The sequence below is a fragment of the Aotus nancymaae genome, unplaced genomic scaffold (assembly GCF_030222135.1).
Source record: "Aotus nancymaae isolate 86718 unplaced genomic scaffold, 86718_ANA_hifiasm-v0.15.2.pri h1tg000041l, whole genome shotgun sequence".
In the NCBI taxonomy this organism is placed as follows: Eukaryota; Metazoa; Chordata; class Mammalia; order Primates; family Aotidae; genus Aotus; species Aotus nancymaae.
Genome location: NW_026988455.1, coordinates 32,281,919 through 32,303,466, shown reverse-complemented (window position 1 = coordinate 32,303,466; position 21,548 = coordinate 32,281,919). Strand labels below are relative to the sequence as shown.

Below are 21,548 nucleotides of genomic sequence, written 5' to 3'. Positions count from 1 at the left end.
AAATCTTCTAATGGAAGATTTTGTGGTGACAGAATATTCTGATTAAAGGTGACTAGGAGACATGAAAGAAAGATCAATAGTGCTTATAAACAATGGTGAATTTAGCAGCACACACATTAAGAGTGATTCAGTAAAGGAGAAGCTCAGACTTAGTAGAGAACCACAGATTACACAGAACAGATACACTATTTCTTTCTCAAGAGAGTTCTGGGAGAAGGTTAGGAAACTGCAGTATTCCTTCTGAATCATTACTGTAGCTGTTTATAAATATTCTATAGTCTGGTTTGGGCATATCCTAATGTTCATCTGTTCACAGGATAGATGGTTTAATCTCCAGTTAATTCCAATTGTGAAACTGCTGCACAAGAAATTGTCTGAGTGACTGCAGAGATAACTGACTTAGCACCTGTGGCTTTGGCTTACCTGGAGAAGGCTGGTGATGAGTGCACACACACACACAAAAGCTTTATCTGCAGCCAAGGGGGACAATTAGGGTGGACACAGCAAGAAACTGCATTAAACATGTTTCTTCCTGCAGGCACCACAGCCCCAGGAGACTTCTCAGCCCTCTCACTGAGAATTCTCAGCTTCCCCACTGCCCAGATTTCTCTCTTTTTCTTACAGACAAACACATTCACAAACACAATTTTATGATCTGATATTTTTCATTTAAGACATGAATTAACGTCTAAGTAGAATTACTTGTGCTTACTCTGGCTTTGACTTGCACCTATGAATCAGTCTTGTGCCAATAAACCTAATCCAATGGTAATAACCTAAAGTTTCCAGCAATAGGATTCCTCATAGTGAATCTGCTGCCGTTTTCTTATAAGGCTCATGTTGGTTGTATAGGGTTTAGTAAAGCAAGGTAGGCCTTGTAGGAAAAGGGCAAATAGCTCTAAGGAATTTTGTAGTTTAAAGTCAGATTGCTTTATATGTCATTTCATTAAGGAAGGTGGGAAATGAGAGAGTGAAGACATAGGAAATGGTAGCAAAGAACTTGGATAATTTGAGAGACCTACTATGGTGTACAAAGAGAAAATTAAAAGCTGATATTTAACAAATATATTCCATGCCCTGTGCTGGCCAATTGGAAATAAATGGGCTTGAATTTTTATATTTTCTAGAAGAGACTATAGCTCAGAGAGGTTGTGTAACTTGTCCAAGATTTGCAGCTAGTAGGTGACATATCCCTGGTTCGGTTCCAGAGCTGTCTTTCTTGTAATATCATGCTGCATAAGGAGAAGCCGCAGAGGGAGAGGGTGCCACATATCACACACCAATAGTTCCACCAGATAATTAAGACATGATGAAAAAGTGCAAATGGACCTATTCCCTATCATCTTCCACCACAGTGAGGCTGGAAGGAAAGCATAGATGATGGGACAGGCTTGCTCTGTGCTGTGGCTGCCAAAGGAAAGACCCCTATGAAGAAAAGACTATTAACAATCCCAGCTCCATTAAATTTAAAGCAGCTGCTAACAGTGGGGGCCTTTGCATTGTCAATTAAATGAATTTTCCTATTACTATGTCATACCAAAGAGCAATTATAGCACATTCATCAAACACTGCTTCCGCCTCTCTGGTTCTGTACATTAATGCCACTGTGGCAGGCCTTAGAAATCCTTGAAGACGCTCGCACATCTGGGCCGGGAGTGCGGGCCGACCCGGCGGCGCAGGCGGCGCAGGGAGGCTGGAGGCACTTCGAGAGCTGCGGCCGCCGCGGCAGACACGGCCAATGGGCTGCGGGCCCGGGATTGCGGCGGCTGGACGGCGCTGGAGCTGTCGGGAGGGCGGAGCTACAGGACCTGCAAGGATGCTGGCTGTCCCGGAGATGGGCCTGCAGGGTCTGTACATTGGCTCTAGCCCGGAGTGGTCCCCAGTGCTCAGCCCACCCGGCTCCCCAAGGACCCAGGAAAGCTGTGGCATTGCCCCCCTCACACCCTCGCAGTCTCCAAAGCCCGAGACCCAAGCCCCCCAGCAGGCCTCCTTCTCCGTGGTGGTGGCCATTGACTTCGGCACCACGTCTAGTGGCTATGCTTTTAGCTTTGCCAGTGACCCTGAGGCCATCCACACGATGAGGAAATGGGAGGGCGGAGACCCGGGCGTGGCCCACCAGAAGACCCCGACCTGCCTGCTGCTGACCCCAGAGGGCGCCTTCCACAGCTTCGGCTACACCGCCCGCGATTACTACCATGACCTGGATCCCGAGGAGGCCCGGGACTGGCTCTACTTCGAGAAGTTCAAGATGAAGATCCACAGCGCCACAGATCTCACCTTGAAGACCCAGCTAAAGGCAGTAAACGGAAAGAAGATGCCTGCCCTGGAGGTGTTCGCCCATGCCCTCCGCTTCTTCAGGGAGCACGCCCTTCAGGAGCTGAGGGAGCAGAGCCCATCGCTGCCAGAAAAGCACACTGTGTGCTGGGTGTTGACGGTGCCTGCCATCTGGAAACAGCCGGCCAAGCAGTTCATGCGGGAAGCTGCCTACCTGGCCGGACTAGTGTCCCGAGAGAATGCAGAGCAGCTACTCATCGCCCTGGAGCCCGAGGCCGCCTCCGTATACTGGTGCAAGCTGCGCCTGCACCAGCTCCTGGACCTGAGCAGCCGGGCCCCAGGTGGTGGGCGCCTGAGTGAGCGCCGCTCCATGACTCCAGCTTCCAGCAAGCTCGGGAGCAGCTTCGAAGGTCCCGCCACAGCCGCACATTCCTGGTGGAGTCGGGTGTAGGAGAGCTGTGGGCAGAGATGCAAGCAGGAGACCGCTACGTGGTGGCCGACTGCGGTGGAGGCACGTGGACCAGACAGTGCACCACCCTCAAGGAGCTCTACAAGGCATCTGGGGGCCCTTATGGTGCGGTGGGCGTGGACCTGGCCTTCGAGCAGCTGCTGTGTCGCATCTTCGGCGAGGACTTCATCGCTACCTTCAAAAGGCAACGGCCGGCCGCCTGGGTGGATCTGACCATCGCCTTCGAGGCTCGCAAGCGCACGGCTGGCCCGCACCACCCTGGGGCGCTCAACATCTCGCTGCCCTTCTCCTTCATTGACTTCTACCGCAAGTTGCGGGGCCATAACGTGGAGACCACTCTCCACGTTGAACTTTGTGAAAGTGGTCCTCACAGGGTATGCTCCAAATGTCTTGTGAAGCCATGAACGAGCTCTTTCAGCAGTCAGCGGGATCATCCAATACATAGAGGCGCTGCTAGCGCGGCCAGAGGTGCAGGGTGTGAAGCTGCTATTCCTGGTGGGCGGCTTCGCCGAGTCGGCGGTGCTGCAGCACGCGGTGAAGGCCGCGCTCGGCGCCCGCGGCCTGCGTGTCGTGGTCCCGCACGACATGGGCCTCACCATCCTCAAAGGCGCCGTGCTGTTTGGCCAGGCGCCGTGCGTGGTGCGGGTCTGCTGCTCGCCGCTCACCTACGGCGTGGGTGTGCTCAACCGCTTTGTGCCTGGGCGCCACCTGCCCGAAAAGCTGCTGGTTCGCGATGGCCGCCGCTGGTGCACCGACGTCTTCGAACGCTTCGTGGCCTCCGAGCAGTCGGTGGCCCTGGGCGAGGAGGTGCGGCGCAGCTACTGCCCGGCGCGTCCGGGCCAGCGACGCGTGCTCACCAACCTGTACTGCTGCGCGGCCGAGGATGCGCACTTCATCACCGACCCTGGCGTGCGCAAGTGAGGCATGCTCAGCCTGGAGCTTGAGCCAGCCTACTGCGGCCAAGATGCCTCCGGGCCACCGCGAGATCCGCGCCACCATGCAGTTTGGCAACACCGAAATTAAGGTCACCGCCATCGACGTCAGCACCAATCATTCCGTGCGCACCTCCATCGACTTTTTTTTTTTTTTATTGAATTTTAGGTTTTGGGGTACATGTGAAAAACATGCAGGATTGTTGTATAGGTGCATACGTGGCAGTGTGATTTGCTGCCTTCCTCCCCTTCACCTATATGTGGCATTTCTCCCCATGCTATCTCTCCCCAACTCCCCACCCCCTGCTGTTCCCCCCACACCCCCCCCAAAAGACCCCAGTGTATAGTGCTCCCCTCTCTGTGTCCATGTGTTCCCATTGTTCAACACCCATCTATGAGTGAGAACATGCGATGTTTGATTTTGTGTTCTTGTGTCAGTTTGCTGAGAATGATGGTTTCCAGGTTCATCCATGTGCCTACAAAGGACGCGAACTCATCGTTTTTGATGGCTGCATAATATTCCATGGTGTATATGTGCCACATTTTTCCTGTCCAGTCTATCATCGATGGGCATTTGGGTTGGTTCCAGGTCTTTGCTATTGTAAACTGTGCTGCAATGAACATTCGTGTGCATGTGTCCTTATAGTAGAACGATTTATAATCCTTTGGATATATGCCCAGTAATGGGATTGCTGGGTCAAATGGAATTTCTATTTCTAGGTCCTTGAGGAATCACCACACTGTCTTCCACAATGGTTGAACTAATTTACACTCCCACCAACAGTGTAAAAGTGTTATTTCTCCACATCCTCTCCAGCATCTGTTGTCTCCAGATTTTTTAATGATCGCCCTTCTAACTGGCGTGAGATGGTATCTCAATGTAGTTTTGATTTGCATTTCTCTAATGACCAGTGATGATAAGCATTTTTTCATATGTTTGTTGGCCTCATGTATGTCTTCCTTTGTAAAGTATCTGTTCATATCCTTCGCCCATTTTTGAATGGGCTTGTTTGTTTTTTTCTTGTAAATCTGTTTTAGTTCGTTGTAAATTCTGGATATCAGCCCTTTGTCAGATGGGTAGGCGGCAAAAATTTTTTCCCATTCTATTGGTTGCCGATTCACTCTATTGACTGTTTCTTTCGCCGTGCAGAAGCTGTGGAGTTTGATTAGGTCCCATGTGTCTATTTTGGCTTTTGTTGCCAATGCTTTTGGTGTTTTGGTCATGAAGTCCTTGCCTACGCCTATGTCCTGAATGGTTTTGCCTAGGTTTTCTTCTAGGGTTTTTATGGTGTTAGGTCTAATGTTTAAGTCTTTAATCCATCTGGAGTTAATTTTAGTGTAAGGTGTCAGGAAGGGGTCCAGTTTCTGTTTTCTGCATATGGCTAGCCAGTTTTCCCAACACCATTTATTAAACAGGGAATCCTTTCCCCATTGCTTGTTTTTATCAGGTTTGTCAAAGATCGGATGGTTGTAGATATGTTGTGTTGCCTCCGAGGCCTCTGTTCTGTTCCATTGGTCTATATCTCTGTTTTGGTACCAGTACCATGCTGTTTTGATTACTGTAGCCTTGTAGTATAGTTGGATGTCCAGTAGTGTGATGCCTCCCGCTTTGTTCTTTTTGCTTAGGATTGACTTGGCTATGCGGGCTCTCTTTTGGTTCCATATGAAGTTTAAGGTGGTTTTTTCCAGTTCTGTGAAGAAGGTCATTGGTAGCTTGATGGGGATAGTGTTGACTTTCTTTCCAACTGAGGGCGCGCCGGCACGGTGCCAGAGCCCTCGGCCCAGCCCCACCCTCTTTTGTTCCAGGGGCCAGCGGAGCGGGGTTGGGTGGAGTGGGGCGGGGAAAATGATGGTTCTGGTGTCTATGCCTCTTTCCCCATGCTCTGTCCTGGGGAGATGAGGTCATGGGTGGGTGGCTGGGGACACACTCAGAGACTGGCTTTGGGATTGGACCCTGGTCCGCTGACCACGAGGCTGAACGAACCCGCCAGGGACTGAATGGGTAAGGGTGACTGAGAAGAGGTTTGCCAGATGGAGCGCGCAGCCCGGCAAAGGGCATGTGACCCTGAAGGAAGAACGCAACAGAAGATGGAGTCCTGGTCTGAACTTGGCAGAGTCGGGGGTGGGGATGGGATGTGAGTAGGGGTAGGCTGAGCAAGGCAGGAGGAAGGAGGAGGCGCAGGAGGAAGGAGGTGGTGCAAGGCCTGGACCTGCATGGCTGGAGTTCACTCACTGATGGACTCAGCCTGAACCAGGAGCCAGGCAGAGGAACCCTGTATCGCAGGAAAATGCCTGGAAGTGGACTCCGTAGGGACGGGTGTGGTAGCACATTCCTGGGGTGGTGCTGACCACCTAAGTATGACTGTTAACTGTAGACGGGGCAGTAGGTCACTAATGGGGAGGTGGGAACATTGTTATGGTGGAGGCAATTATGAAGGATGTGGGGGTAGCATTTCCTTCAAGACAAAACACCCATCTGGGAAGGTCTCAAGGGCAGCTTGTGAAATACCCCACTTGCACTCCACCCCAGCCATGGAAGGACAGCTTGAAGGTGGATGGGGAGGCCAGAGAGAGAATGAGGAGTGGTCCCAGCTCTGCTATTGACTCAGTGTGCCTTTAGGACATTCTCTGACCACCCATGGGCCTCAGTTTTCCAAAGTGTGAAACGTTAGGCCCTTCCCTCCAACTGTGACATGCAACAGCCCCACCTGCCTGAGAGCCCTAAGGTGACAATAAAACATTTATGCTCAAGGGGAAAAAAAAAAAAAAAAAGAAATCCTTGAAGACAAATCTGACATGCAGGCTTTAATTGTTTCTAGGATTTGTGGTCAGAAACAACACTAGATGAGTAGTAGGGGGTCAATTACACAATTAGATGGTGATGGGCAGAGACCAGTGGAACTCACACAATGCACCAAATATTTATATATCAGTCCACTTCTGGAAATGCTTTGACACCTACTACTTCCCTTCAGGTTGACAGTTATCCCATTAACCTGTCTTGGAAGTATTTAATTATTCTGCCTTTTTTACAGTGGAAGTAAAGAAGACCAGAGAGTCTCTGGCAGAGACTGAACCTGGGAGACCACTGCTGTGCAGTTTGACACCCACTGAAGAAGCAAAGCAGCAGCAAATGACCAGTCTTATATCATTAGGCTGCATTCTGACAAAAGGAAATAAACTGCTCCTACGAAAGAGAGAAGAGAGAAAGAAAGAAGGAGGAGAAAAGAGACAGAGGGAAGGAGGGTAAATGCTGAGCTGAGCTTACTGCGGACGGTTCCTAGTTGAGTCAGCATCAAGTCTGTAGCGTCTGATGTGTGTGATGCTACAGCCCATTAAAGACAGAGACAAACTTTCGGAAAACAAGGGCATGAGGAGAAAGGAAAAGAAGTTAGTTATCTTTAGCAAAATTTAACTTCAGATAAAGCCCAGAGGACAATTAGGGTGGACCCAGCAAGAAACTGCATTAAACATGTTTCTCCCTCCAGGCACCTGAGCCACAGAATTCTCAGTTCACTCACTGCCCAGATTTCTCTGTTTTTCTTAGAGACAAACACACTCACAAACACAGTTTTATGATCTGATACTTTTCATTTAAGACATGCATTAATGTCTAAGTGGAATTACTTATACCTACTCTGGCTTTGACTTGAACCTATGAATCAGTCTTGTGCCTATGATCTCAACACAAACAGTTTTGAAATCACAAGAGATGTGCCCTCTGCATAAGATGATCCTCTTTAGTTCCATGTGATGAAGCACTCGTTGAGCCCCTGTGTTACAAGTTCCTTTACTACACATTTAGTAGATACTGAAATGAACAGCAAAATTGTCCTGGCCTTTGGAAAATTCACCATTCCTGGAAGTGACCAAAAAAAAAATTAGCAGATGATTCAATGCAGCATTTTGATAGATGTGATAGAGATGATATCTCTACAAATGATAGAGGTGTGCTCAAGTTGCCGTGAGAGGACAGGGGACAAAGATCACAGAGAAAAGCCTGGAGGAGTTGCCCCAAAGCTGTCTGAACTGATACGCAAGAGCTGATGAGGTGACAAGAGAGAGGCAGAGTGGGACTTTCCACAAAAGAATAGCATAAGATACAGATTCTGTTCTAGTGCTTGGCCAAGTACATTATGGAAGGAGACAGAAGAGTAAGCCAAATTTAGAGAATAAATGCTTTTGATTAGATGCCATGTAACTGAATCAATGGGAAGTCTTGTTGTGGTGGAGGCCCAGGACAGAGAAGTTAAGGTCTACAGATAGCTAGAAATCATCAAACATTTCTTCAGCCCTGTACTCCTCACACCAGCTCCCCATATTCTCCCCAGACACTGCTCCTGCCCTAGTCTCCTTGCCACTACCTCAAGTCTCTGGGGACACACTGATCCCCTGTCTGCTTTGACCAGGATGTGAAGAAATCCAGTATTCTCTTAATTCAAGTATGATAGCCACCAAAAGAAACTACAAATAAAACTAACCCAAGTTTTAAAAAATTAAAAATTACCAATGTTGGGATTAGATAACCAACTCATCCAGTTGTCTATTACTGCAAAACAAACTACCCTCAAAATTAATTGATTAAAATAACCATTTCATTGTACTCACAATTTGGTGAGTCAGGAATTCTGAATGAGGTTGGCTGAGTAGTTGGTCTCTGATCCACATTAGTTAGAATGGCTGGGTCTGGAGAAGCCATTTTCAAAATGTCCTCTTTACCATATACTGGGAGCTTCAAAACTCTCTCTCTCTCTCCCTCTCTCTCTCTCTCTCCCCCCGCCCCCACACACACACACTCCTTCTCCATATAGGATGTTATTCTCTATGGTTTAATCATGTGGCTCAGGTTTCTCACAGCATGGTAATCTCAAGGTAATTTCCCTTCTTGCACAGCAGCTGGCTTTCAAGAGAGCAGGCAAGAAGCTACCAGTCCTCTTTCTAAACCTCTGCAACTTGAATAACATTACTTTTGCCACATGCTATTAGTCTAAACAGTCACAAGCCATCCCACATTCAAGTGGAAGATAAACAGATCCTTCCTCTCAATGGAAGAAGTGTCAGCATTTAAGGCCATTTTTAATATGCCATAGTAACTCAATAGAGATTTGTCCAAAATGTAACTTCAATAAACTAAAGCGTATCAGAGCCAGCATCCTCTGACTTCTCATTTCTCGTAGTGATGAAACAAAAAACAAGCTTACATCATAAGTTCCTTCTCACAACTGTATGATATGCTTACAACACTTTGTATAGTGGCCCTATAGAAGGAACAGGGAGACAGGGTGCTAACTGCAAAGAGGTCCACCCACAACGATACCTGTTTATCCCCTTCGGGACTTGTGTAGTAGATGGAATACAGATGAGGGTCATTATGAGAACCACACAACTCTCCTCACCTATCTACCTATAAATAATTGCTAGAACAGGTCAAGCATGGTGGCTCACACCTATAATCCCAGCACTGGCAGAGGCCAAGATGGGAGAATTGCTTGAAGTCGAGAGTTCAAGACCAACCTGGGCAATATAGCAAGGCCATATGTCTACAAAAAAAATTAATGAAAAACAATTTAGCTGGGCATGGTGGTGGCAAGTGCCTATAGTCCCAGCTACTCGGGAAGCTGAGGTGAGACAATCATTTGAGCCCAGGAGATCAAACTAGGTGGCAGAGGGAGATCTCATCTCTATAATAACAATAATAATAGTAGTATTTGCTAAATTTTTAGCATTATGCTAACCTTCCTAGTCTGCCAAAATATATAATTCTGAATTTTTTTTAATTATGTTTTTTCTGTTATTGCTATCCAACTTTTTTTTTTTGTACTTTAGGTTCTGGGGTACATGTGCAGATCATGCAGGATTGTTGCATAGGTACATACATGGCAATGTGGTTTGCTGCCTCCATCCCTCCGTTACCTATATCTGACATTTCTCCACATGTTATCCCTCCCCAACCTCCCCACTCGCCACTGTCCCTCCCTTGGGCCTCCCCACAAAGACCACAGTATGTGACACTCCCCTCCCTGTATCGCTGTGTTCTCAGTGTTCAACACCTGCCTATGGTGAGAACATGTGGTGCTGTGTTGGTTTGCTGAGAATGATGGTTTCCAGATTCATCCATGTCCCTATGAAGGACACGAACTCATCATTTTTTATGGCTGCATTCCATGGTGTATATGTGCCATATTTTCCTTCTCCAGTCTATCATCCATGGGCATTTGGGTTTCTTCCAGGTCTTTGCTATTGTAAACAGTGCCACAATGAATATGCGTGTGCATGTGTCTTTATAATAGAACGATTTATAATCCTTTGGGTATATACCCAGTAAAGGATCGCTGGGTCAAGTGGAATTTCTATTTCTAGGTCCTTGACAAAGCACCACACTGGCTTTCACGATGGTTGAACTGATTTACACTCCCACTAACAGGGTAAAAGTGTTCCTGTTTCTCCACATCCTCTCCAGCATCTATTGTCCCCAGATTTTTTAATGATCACCATTCTAACTGGCATGAGATAGTATCTCAATGTGGTTTTGATTTGCATTTCTCTAATGACCAGTGATGATGAACATTTTTTCATATGTTTGTTGGCCTCATATATGTCTTCTTTTGAAAAGTGTCTGTTCATATCCTTCACCCACTTTTGAATGGGTTTGTTTGTTTTTCTCTTGTAAATCTGTTTTAGTTCTTTGTAGATTCTGGATATTAGCCCTTTGTCAGATGGGTAGATTGCAAAAATTTTTCCCCATTCTGTTGGTTGCCGATTCACTCTGATGATTGTTTCTTTTGCTGTACAGAAGCTCTGGAGTTTAATTAGATCCCATTTGTCTATTTTGGCTTTTGTTGCCAATGCTTTTGGTGTTTTAGTCATAAAGTCCTTGCCTATGCCTATGTCCTGAATGGTTTTGCCTAGGTTTTCTTCTAGGGTTTTTATGGTATTAGATCTTATGTTTAATTCTTTAATCCATCTGGAGTTAATTTTAGTGTAAGGTGTCAGGAAGGGGTCCAGTTTCTGTTTTCTGCATATGGCTAGCCAGTTTTTCCAACACCATTTATTAAACAGGTAATCCTTTTCTCATTGCTTGTTTTTGTCAGGTTTGTCAAAGATCAGATGGTTGTAAGTGTGTGGCGTTGCCTGTGAGGCCTCTGTTCTGTTCCATGGGTCTATATCTCTGTTTTGATACTAGTACCATGCTGTTTTGATTACTGTACCCTTGTAGTATAGTTTGAAGTCACGTAGTGTGATGCCTCCACCTTTGTTCTTTTTGCTTAGGGTTGTCTTGGCTATGTGGGCTCTCTTTTGGTTCCATATGAAGTTTAAGGTAGTTTTTTCCAGTTCTGTGAAGAATGTCATTGGTAACTTGATGGAGATAGCACTGAATCTATAAATTACTTTGGGCAGTATGGCCATTTTCATGATATTGATTCTTCCTAACCATGAGCATGGAATATTTCTCCATCTGTTTGTGTCCTCTCTTATTTCCTGAAACAGTGGTTTGTAGTTCTCCTTGAAGAGGTCCTTCACATCGTTTGTAACCCATGGCATGGGTTGAAACAGCAACACTAGAAACTTGTGGCACTTTTTGGCTCAGGAATCTCCTGGCCTGTGGGCAGTGAAAACTCGTTTCGAAATGCGGTGATCACTCACTCTCTGTGTTGTTCTTGCTGGTAGCTGAACTCCAGAGCTGTTCTTATTTGGTCATCTTGGATCCTCCTCCGTAATTCTGAATTTGAATCCTATTTCTCTGTTAACTTCAGAGTCACTGGCAGAAAAATCTGAGACCTAATTTTCAGTGTGTCTTTTCTAAAAATTCCCCATCAAAACCATTCTCAACATGAAGTATAGTGTGATTAAGTGGAATCAGAATTTAAACCTTTAAAAAATGCTTAAGTATGCTGCCATATAAGTAATTGATGGAGAAGAGACTGGAGCCCTGGACATCTAACCACCAGACTCCAAAACCCATTTTTCTACTGCCTGTAGTTGGCTTCCTAATGCAAAAAAAAAAAAAAAAAAAAAAAAAAAAAAAAAAAAAAAGAAGCTCAAGAATGGGGCAGGGATTAAAAAAATGCCATCCTTCCTGAGAGAGCCTAGGAGCTGCCACTGCCTGCAAATACTTTTCAGTTGCCAAGTGGTCTTGACAGGTGAGCAGACAGGGTGCCTCTAGGGAGCTGCTAATGAACACAGGGCCAGGAGAAGCAAAGGAGGATTAAAGAGGAAGCAAGCTATCATATCAATAGTTGCCTCCTGGATCTGGCTGCTGCTCTGGGGCATTGAGGGTGGCCCTAGGCACATTTTCAGAGCAGGAAGCTTGTCTACTAAAATTCGTTTTCCCTCTTTTTATGTACTCTGGAACTCCATAGCTTATCAGTCCCCTAACTATAGTCACCACAGCTTCTTGAGTATCCGAGTGCTCAGTAATGTCAGATTCCTCCCTCCTTCACCAATGCGTCACTGCCACATCCTCTTTGCAATAGAAAGCAGCATGGAAGAATGACTCTAATATCTGCCATTTGCACTTGGGTGTACAGTTTACCACTGTTGCTTCTCCTTCAGGGAGTATTTGCAATTTCATCTTCCCCTCCTTTCCCCCTCACTGGCATCCTCCAAACCAAGTAATGGAGGCAGCAGCCATTTGGTCATCACCCAATCCTAAGAAATGCATTGTTCCATCAAAACAGACTTTAATCAGAGGATTTAAAGGGAAGAGGAAAAGGAGAAGCAATAAATAATTTCACCTCAAATTAGCCAGTAGTTTCTGAGAGCAAGTAAAAATTTACCATGTCTTTACAAGGCTGTGAAAATTAATTGTAAGAATGCTTCTATACCCTATGAATTAGTTTTCTAGGTAGGAATGATATTTTTAAAAATTAAATAAATAATGCTTTATGCATTCAATTTGTCTTATATGAGACATGAATAAGAATGAAGATAAGACTAGGACAGAGGTCATCTATTTGCAAATCCCTTGATCTTTCTATTTCCCTATTACTTTAACAGATTTTCCTATTACTTTAGCTCAGTCTCTACAGTAACAAAATGAACCTTTCCAGATCTCCTTATGGCTTAATAAAAACTTTCAAATGCATATTTTCATGTGTTTAAAAGTAATGGGGATCTGATAAAAGATTCTACGTTGTTTCAACCAGGTTAGGCTAGATTAAGCTGCAATAAAGAGAACCCCAAAATCTTAGAGGTATAAACCAACAAAAGTTTATATTTCTCACACACATTCAAGTCCGAAATAGGTCAACAGACAAACTCTTTTCTCTGTAATTCTTGGGGAATGCAAGCTGAGAGAGCTCCGTGTTGCAGATGCCTTCACAGACGCTAAAGCAATTAAAAGGAAGATGCTGAACTGCACCCTGGCTCTTAAAGCTCCCACTTAGATGTGACACAGATCTCTTCCACTCACATTTTATTGGCCAAAGCAAGTTGCATGGCTATGCCTAAATTCATTAGTGATGGGAAGTACTACCCCACCCTGTGTCTGGATGGAGAAGTGACGGAATATTGTGAATAACAGGAATTATTACCACACACACAAAAGAGAAATTGGCATAAACAAAGATTATCATAAATACTAGATAACACAGCAACTCAAATATAATTCATTTGAAACTCACTTGTAGCCTATGAGTGGACATCAACAAAACTAAGATAAAACCTTGGGGTGAGCATGGTTCACAAGAAGAACAAAATCTGGAATAAAAAACAATTTTCAAATAATCTCCCAAGTTAGTCATAAGGGTAACTGATGGTTAGACATGTGTAAATAGTTCACGTATCGCTGATTCCTAGTTACTAGATTAAAACAGTACCATAATTAAAACCAAAAGCCAACAATTACTAAGCTGATATTCAAGGCTTCTAAATTATCTCAGAAGTTATTTTAACTGATAATTCAGAAAAGGAAAGTGAATGGAGAAAATTATTATGAAAATTTTGTTGAAGTGTCACTGTTTAGAAGTTCATTTTCCCTGCGATATCTAAACTTACTTTGTTTATTGAATTGTTTATTTAGAGATAACATCTTGCTCTACTGCCCAGGCTGAAGTACAGTGGTGCAATCACAGCTCACTCCAGCATCAAACTCTTGGGCTCAAAAGATCCTCCCACCTCTGCCTCCTGAGTAGTTGGGACTATAGGTATGTGCCATCGTACCTGGCCACATTAATTTATTATTTTTTTTTTTTAGAGATAGATGCTCACTAAGTTGCCCAGGCTGGTCTTGAAATCCTGACCTAAGCAATTTTCTTGTCTAGGTCTCCCAAAGCTCTTGGGTTATGGGTAGGATCCATCAAGGGGACCTAAATTTATACTGTTTAACTCTACAATTTACACTGGGATTTCTCACATATCATTGTTGAAAACCTACACAACAGTCAAGCAAAGCAGGTTATCCTTGTTCTTATCACCATTTCACAGATAAAGAAGCTAAGGTTCTGAGATTTTACATGGTTTGCCAGAGGTCACTCTTATGAAAACAGTCAAATTTTGAATCCTCTTCTGTCCCATCACCACCTACTCAAGAGTGGGCTGAAATGTGATAATCAAATCAAGGATGTTACATTCTGAATGCTGGAATTATTGCTTATTATTTCATTCCTCAAGCTGTGTTCCATAAAAGAACAGATATTCTTGGAATTAAGGAGAAAAAGAAAATAGGTTTGGAGCCCTCCTCTGGGTTAAAGAAAATAAAACATAATTATTTACAAGACTTTACAGAACCTTTATTGTGCTTTTAAACATTGTTTCCGTGAGTGAGGAACCACTAGGCAGAATAATGACCCCCAAAAATGCCTGTCCTAGTCCCCCAAATCTGTGACTATGTTACCTTACATGGCAACCTGGGATCTGAGGATGTAATTAAGTTAAGGATCTTGAGATGAAGAGGTTATTAGGTTAGCCTGGATTATCCAGGTGGGCCTGATGTGATCACAGGAGTCCTTACAAGACACTGGAGACAGAGGTCAGGGTGCCTCCAAGGCTACAAGCCAAGGAATGTGGGCAGCTGGAAAAGACAAGCCAAGGAATGTAGGTCAGTTCCAGAAGCGGAAAAAGACAAGCAAGTGGATTCTATTCCAGATCTTCTAGAAGAAAGACCGCCCCACCAGGACCTCGAACCATTTTAGACCAGTGAGACCCATTTTGAACTTCTGACTTCCAGAATTGTCAGAGTACAAATTTGTGTTATTTTATGCCACTACATTTGGGGCAATTTGTTACAGTAGCATAGGAAACTAACACAGAGGGACAGTAAGTATTTGCTCTTAAACTTATTGGCAACTGAACTTTTTATCTCCTGAAATACCTTCCTAAGGGAACACAGTGTGGGGAACACTAGTGTAATGCAATCCTCCACAATTTTCCTGAGATGTGGATAATTATACATTACTGATGTTAAGAATAGAGCATTTCACCAGGGTAGAAAAAGCTCATAGAAAAAAGAGAAGAGAATATTGTAATTTGATAACTGGAGCTTGGTGAAATAACTTATTTAGTTATCCCTCAATTTTAGTTCCAAAGGTTTTATCTTCTAAACACAGAACATTCCTTCCTCTCTCAGATGCCTGGAGTAAGAAGGTGGCCCTCCCTCCCCTGGTCTTCTTTCTCTTCAGTATACTGTTCTACTAAGCTGCAGGCAAAAACAATTTGAAGCAGGTGACAGCAGAGCTTCTCTTTTTAATGCCCTTTGCCCCAGGCACAAGACTGGGATCTTTTCCAGACACTAGAAATGTTTTGAACAAACCGTCACCTCTTCTCCCCTTGGCAAAGCCAAACCACACTTTTCAGTTGCCTCTCCGAAATGCTGACGACTATCAGAGACCCGACAGACTGCTTCTGAAAAGGGTCTCCCATGTGGCACTTTTTACCTGTGTCTTATTTGGAGCTGCTGCTCAGCAGAGGGGAGAAGAGGGAGGGCAGATCTCTTCAACCTTCACTCCTTCTCCTGCCTAGCAGAGATGAGAGACAGGGGCAAAGAAAATCCGTCCTGTTAATCCAATAGGCTTAATCTTGGTTGGTTTAAACCAGCAGAACCACAAAATTGCAAACCTTCTCACAGCGCAGCACTTCAGGATCATAAAGAAATATAAATCATCACAAAAATAGTAGAAAACTGTGCCCCCAGCCTTCACAGATTTCTACAAATCATTTTTACCTCTTACCCAGGAGAACCACTCATGATACATTACGTTTGCAGAAAGGAGAAAAAAATTCCTGGTGAGCACAGCTCTGGTTGTGTCACTATCATTGAGGGGGCCAGCGTGATTGAGCTGTTTTGCCCGGGCAGTAGCTTCAATCCCCTGAAGGCAGTTGCAATACTCCAGTAAATAGAAAATGAAGGCCTGCACAATAACCTAGAATGATTGTTAATGTGAGTTCCAAAGACATTAAATATGCTTTAATCTAGCCTGTCAGAGGGCCATTGTTTATTCGATTTTCACAGCCTGCCCGACTTCTGATCAACATTTGTTCATTGGGATTACGGCCAATATCCTATGGGCTGGAAAACAAGCGACTATGAAACAAGCAAGCTGCTGGCAGACTGCTACATTTTTCTTTAACTGGTTGGAGGGCCCAAGTGATGTACAGATGTCTTCCAAATGAGGTCTGCTTCTTTATACAGAAGGAAAGCTATGGCCATAGGCTATTATTTAATATTTTCAGCTGTCAAAAAAATTTCGATGATTGAAAGCATTCACTTTGCTTTTGGGAAGATAATGGGTTGATTTTTAAGAAATCCTAGTATACGCACCACTCATCATCATTATTGTTTCCATGATTCATCCGTCAAACACTTGAGAGTCTTTTTACAAGAATATGGAGATGACTAACTCCTTATCCTCAAGGATCTCATGGTGTTTTGCATGAGTTGAAATACATGTAAATACATGGAATAGAATTAGAGTTTAAAGAGCATAGTAATTATTCTGTCTAGGGGTCAAGTGAAGGCATCATACTGCAAGAAGCACTTGAACTGAGTCTTGAGAAAACAAGAATTCAGAGGCAGTGGCTTTCCAGACCTGGCAGAGGTATGGAGCAGAAAAGCAGCAATGCCCATTTGGGGAAGGCCAAAGGATTCTGAACAGCTGCATTCTGTGACAAGGCAGGAAGGGTCAGAAAGTAGGTTGAAGAGATAGGCAGAAGTCATATTAGGGAGAGCCTTGTGTGACATGAAGGAGCTTCAGCTTTATGCCACATCAAAGAGAATTAACAAGTTTACTCAGTACCACTTGAAATAAATCGCATGAGCTGAAATTGAAATAACCTGTGTTCTCTTTGTTCCCCCAGCTTTTTCACTTCTCAGATCAGTTGGGTCCAGGTTTTTCAACTCCAAGTATTTCAAACAAAAGAAAATATTTTTCAAACAAAGAGAATTGAATGCAGGGCATTGTTTACAGAAGTGATAGAAAGGTTAAGAAACCAAATAGGGACAGTAAGGCAATCCAGAAATTATCAACAGCAGAAAACCACTATGTTGTGTTATGGAAACTCAGAAGCCAAGGATATCTGGCTAGAACTAGGATTATGGCGGGAATTTTTCCTCTCAGTGATAGAAGATAGTGCAGTATGCTTCCTGGTAGGAGCTGAAATCATAAGTGAGATGGATCTGCTTCAAAGATGCTACCAGATAGAGTGAGGGAGGAAGAAACAGACAGGCTTTTTCATTTTTCCTTGTTTATTTCTCCCTAGTACTTCCCATTGGTCAAGCACATCCAAGGTTCATAAGCAAAAGAATATGGGAAATGTATTTATTTGTGACACAAACCAGAGCTGGAGAAGTACAGAGAGTATGAGAGAAAACATCAGCTGTCCTACACAGTCCACCCCATTTTTGGTGTACAACATACGTTGTATGTTTATATATTTATTTGTTTATGTATTTATTTATTGTATGCCCATATTTAACTCCCTAATTATAACAGCCTTTTTTCCCCATTTTACAAACTGTTATCCAAAGAATCCACAAAATAGCTATTCTGCATTAAATGAAGCTGTTCTCATCCTCTTCTCAAATGGGGAGATGTAAATGCCCACCAATCATCATGTCCATATCAAAGTTGAATATCTTACATCATATGCAGTTCTCCCCTTCAGGGCATCACTAGTCCTGTGACCTATTCTCTTTCCTCTTTGCAGAGTCATCCTGATAAATAATTTGAAGGCCCTTTAGAGTACAATTTAGAGGATGATTTATAGTATATACTTGTGGCAGTTTTTTAGAATCCTTCTTCAAGGAAACATAGTCTCCTACTTAGGCTTGGCTCTGTGAATTGACTAATGTCTGGGAAGAAGAGAGGCTGTGACTTCCTGTGGTACTTACTCAAGATGATTTTCTCTTCACTAGATCAAATAATGCTTTGTTGGGCTATCCTTCTATTTAATTCCTAGGGAAACTGTAATCAATTAGCTACCACCATAGATTTCTGTAGGTAAAAACATCTGAATTGCCACTCAACCCTCCCTGCTCATTACAGTAATTATGGTCATTTTGTCTCTGCCAGTAAAGTGCTACTGCTACCTGATCCCTGACATTCCAAGATCTCATCTTCCCATTAAAATGAATTTATTTCAAAGTAATCAAATCTTGGTGTCATCCACAGCCTGCAGAGGAAATTCACCATAGATGTTGAGGCTCCCCTCATTAATGCATTTATCAATGGTTTAGTAAAAGAAGAGTCCTGTGGGTTCTCTTGCAAGAATAGTCCAGAAGAGAGAAAGTAGGTTGAATATAATAAATACATTCCAACATTATCATCTCCTTATGCTTTTGAATCTTCCATCAGCATTATTCCAGGAAAGTTTGGGGATCTTATCCTCACTTCATATAGGCAATTATTAACTCTATGTTTCAGCTAACCAACCAATCAAAGTTTTAGTACAGTTTTCAGCTCCTTGAACTAATACATTTAATCCAGACTTTCAAATAAATATACCGATACTGATAAATACTGACAAATCCTACATTATATTCTGTGCTCCTTATTCTTCCTTACATAGATTATATCTCCACACATTTTCAAGAGAATTTCCAATAAAAATTAGCAAATATCTGCAATTCTTTTTATGTATACATTACTTATTCTTGGACCAGGCCTTATAATTCTCCACTTGAGGTGTGTTGGCATTTGACTGTAGTTTTGGGTTCAGAAGCAATAAAAGATGCTTCTTGTGATTACTGAGAAAAAATAGACATCTCCTTTTATGGCAACTTCTTCAGATGAAAAGATTAAAGGTTTCTTAAGTAAAGAAAGATGAGCCTCACTGCACATGGCTGCATTTGCTGGTTACAGAAATTTGGGGATATATTATGTTCAGAGTTTTCAAATTCAACTGCATCTGCTCAAATATCCCCCATCCCAACTCTCAGGGCTTCACTACTTATAATTAATGGCTTAGCACTAACACACTAAATTGGTGAGTCTGTGTTTGCAATTTGCATAATAACTCTGTATACTACACATAATTCTGATTCTCAACCATAATTTCCCTCTTGGTAAGAATATTCTAAGAGTGCCAAAGCAGCTCTTGGATTCTCTGGCTGTGCTTTGATCTAAGAGTTTAAAGGTCTAGACTTATCATTTTCTTATTATAAGTAGTTCAGCATAGTCAGAGACAGTCATTCCATTTTTGTAGTCAAATGAAACACTACTTGCTTTCCCAAAAGACTTGCTTTCAGCTAGTACATTATCTCAAACAAACTAGGTAATAATTTAAGTTATTGTGATGTTATTTGATGAGACACTTTAATTATAATATTTCATTTTTCACCTGAAAGAAATTCTTCACTGTGTTCAAGGTAAAAGAAGCAAACAATCTAAGCTCAGAATTTCTTCTTAAGGTCTATTTCCTGGGACTAATACTAATATAAAATAATTGTATCAGTCAAGGTCTAGTCAGGAAAATATAGATCAATCTTAGTATTTTGAATAAAGAAAATTCAATACAGGCAATGGGTTACACAAATTTTTGTAGAGCTGAAAAACGAAGTGGGAGATCATGAAGCAACCCACAGAGTAGCAACAACAGGAAAGACAATATCATTCCACAGAGCTAGAGAAAGAAGAATGTGACTTTACAGAAGCCCCAAAGCCAAGGACATGTGATGAGGGCAAGAACTACAAGAGGAGTTGCCTGTGGGAGCTATAACTACTGAATGACAGGTTATCTGCCAAGAGCTGCAGTTAAGGAGGAGATGCAACTGCTGCAGAGATGCTTCCTAAGTCAACATAAGAGGAGAGATAAACTTTGAACTCATCTCTCTTACTCTTCAGTCTTATCTTCCTGTTGGCTGACCCTACCTAGCAGCTAGCAGTTCCTTGCAACAGAGTAGAAAAATGAATTTCTAGTAATTGATTTGAGAACAAATAAGCAAATGGCTGGCATCCTTCTACAAAGAGAAGATTAATAGGGAAGGTTTGCCATTCTTTGATTTGGAGTTTTGCCCAGGCCAAGTCATAAGTAGCTAGAATCCATTGCACCCACTTCCTATAGAGTTGCTTTCTGTATCATGCATATGTTTCTAGTTCATTCCAAGGTAGAAAATTTGATGTTGCACAAAAAGTTTCATAATCTAAAGGAATTTAGACAAGAAAGTTTGGGTTTGGATTAATGTCTATAAAAGTTAACTAATTATAATGGCATTAAATGCAGACTAGTAATTCTTCCAGTGCCACCACTATTAAAATAATTGATGTTGACTTCACTCAGATTTAAATAAATATGGTAAAGAGAGCATAAAGCACATTTAAATACATAAGCTAATGTGACAGATTAATCCCCATACTAAAATTATGCAATTTGAGTTTAGATTTTAGTGATTCACCTGTCTGGGACTCAGTCAACCACTGTCTAAAACAGGTTAAAATCATGTATAAGTCTTTTCTATGTATTTATTCAACAAATTTTTTCCCAGGTCATCTTGCTAACTGACTTTAAGCACAAAGCATATAGTGGCTTAGCACTGTATATATACCATGTGTTTCATGAAGCTAAGTAGTATGGTTATTAATCAAACAGTTAGACAACTAAATATTAAATTGTAACTGTTCTAAATGTTATGAAGGAAAGACACATTTTTTCATGAGAGGGATTTGGTCTAGTTGGCAGCATCAAAGAAAGAGTCCATGAAGAGGTGATCCTTGACATGTAGGAGTTTAATAGAAAAAAGAAATGAGAGTGTTCAAGCATGTATAAACACCCTGTCTCTGGGCCCAGGTGTGGTGGCTCAAACCTGTAATCTTGGCACTTTGGGAGGCCAAGATGGGTGAGGTCATGAGCTGGAGACCAACCTGGTCAACATGGCAAAACCCAGTCTCTACTAAAAATATGTAAGTTATCCAGGCATGGTGGCAGATGCCTTTAATCCCAGCTACTTGAGAGGCTGAGGCAAGAGAATCACTTGAACCCAGGAGGTGGAGGTTGCAGTGAGCTGAGATCATGCCACTGCACTCCAGCCTGGATGATAGAGTGAGACTCCATCTCAAAGGAAAAAAAAATTATCCTTGGAGGAATATCACTTGCATATGAGGCTGAAAGAAGGACAACATTCCTGGAGTGAATTAAAGAGGATAGGTGTATGGTGCACTCTGACACTGAAGGGGCAGTGAAGGCTACAGTACAAATGACCACAGAACATGGAAAGTAACACTGTTTTTATTCTTAGAGCAGTAGGAAGTCATCACAAAATTTTAACCTGGAAAGTAATTTATTCAGATTTACATTATGAAAAGATTACACTAGCTATGTTGCAAAAAAATAATGCATTGAAAGGGAAGTATTTACTGTGGTAGTTTAGGTTAAAGTTGATAGAGATGATGAGTAGTGAATATATTTGAGTAATTCTTTAAAAAGTAAAATATGACAGGGCT

General features: G+C 42.8%; 1 pseudogene; it reads left to right on the top strand.

Annotated features, from left to right (window-relative positions):
- Positions 1 to 1,816: 1,816 nt before the first annotated feature.
- The window catches only part of LOC105725235 (heat shock 70 kDa protein 12B-like), a 50,735-nt pseudogene continuing 31,003 nt past the window's right edge, over positions 1,817 to 21,548 (top strand).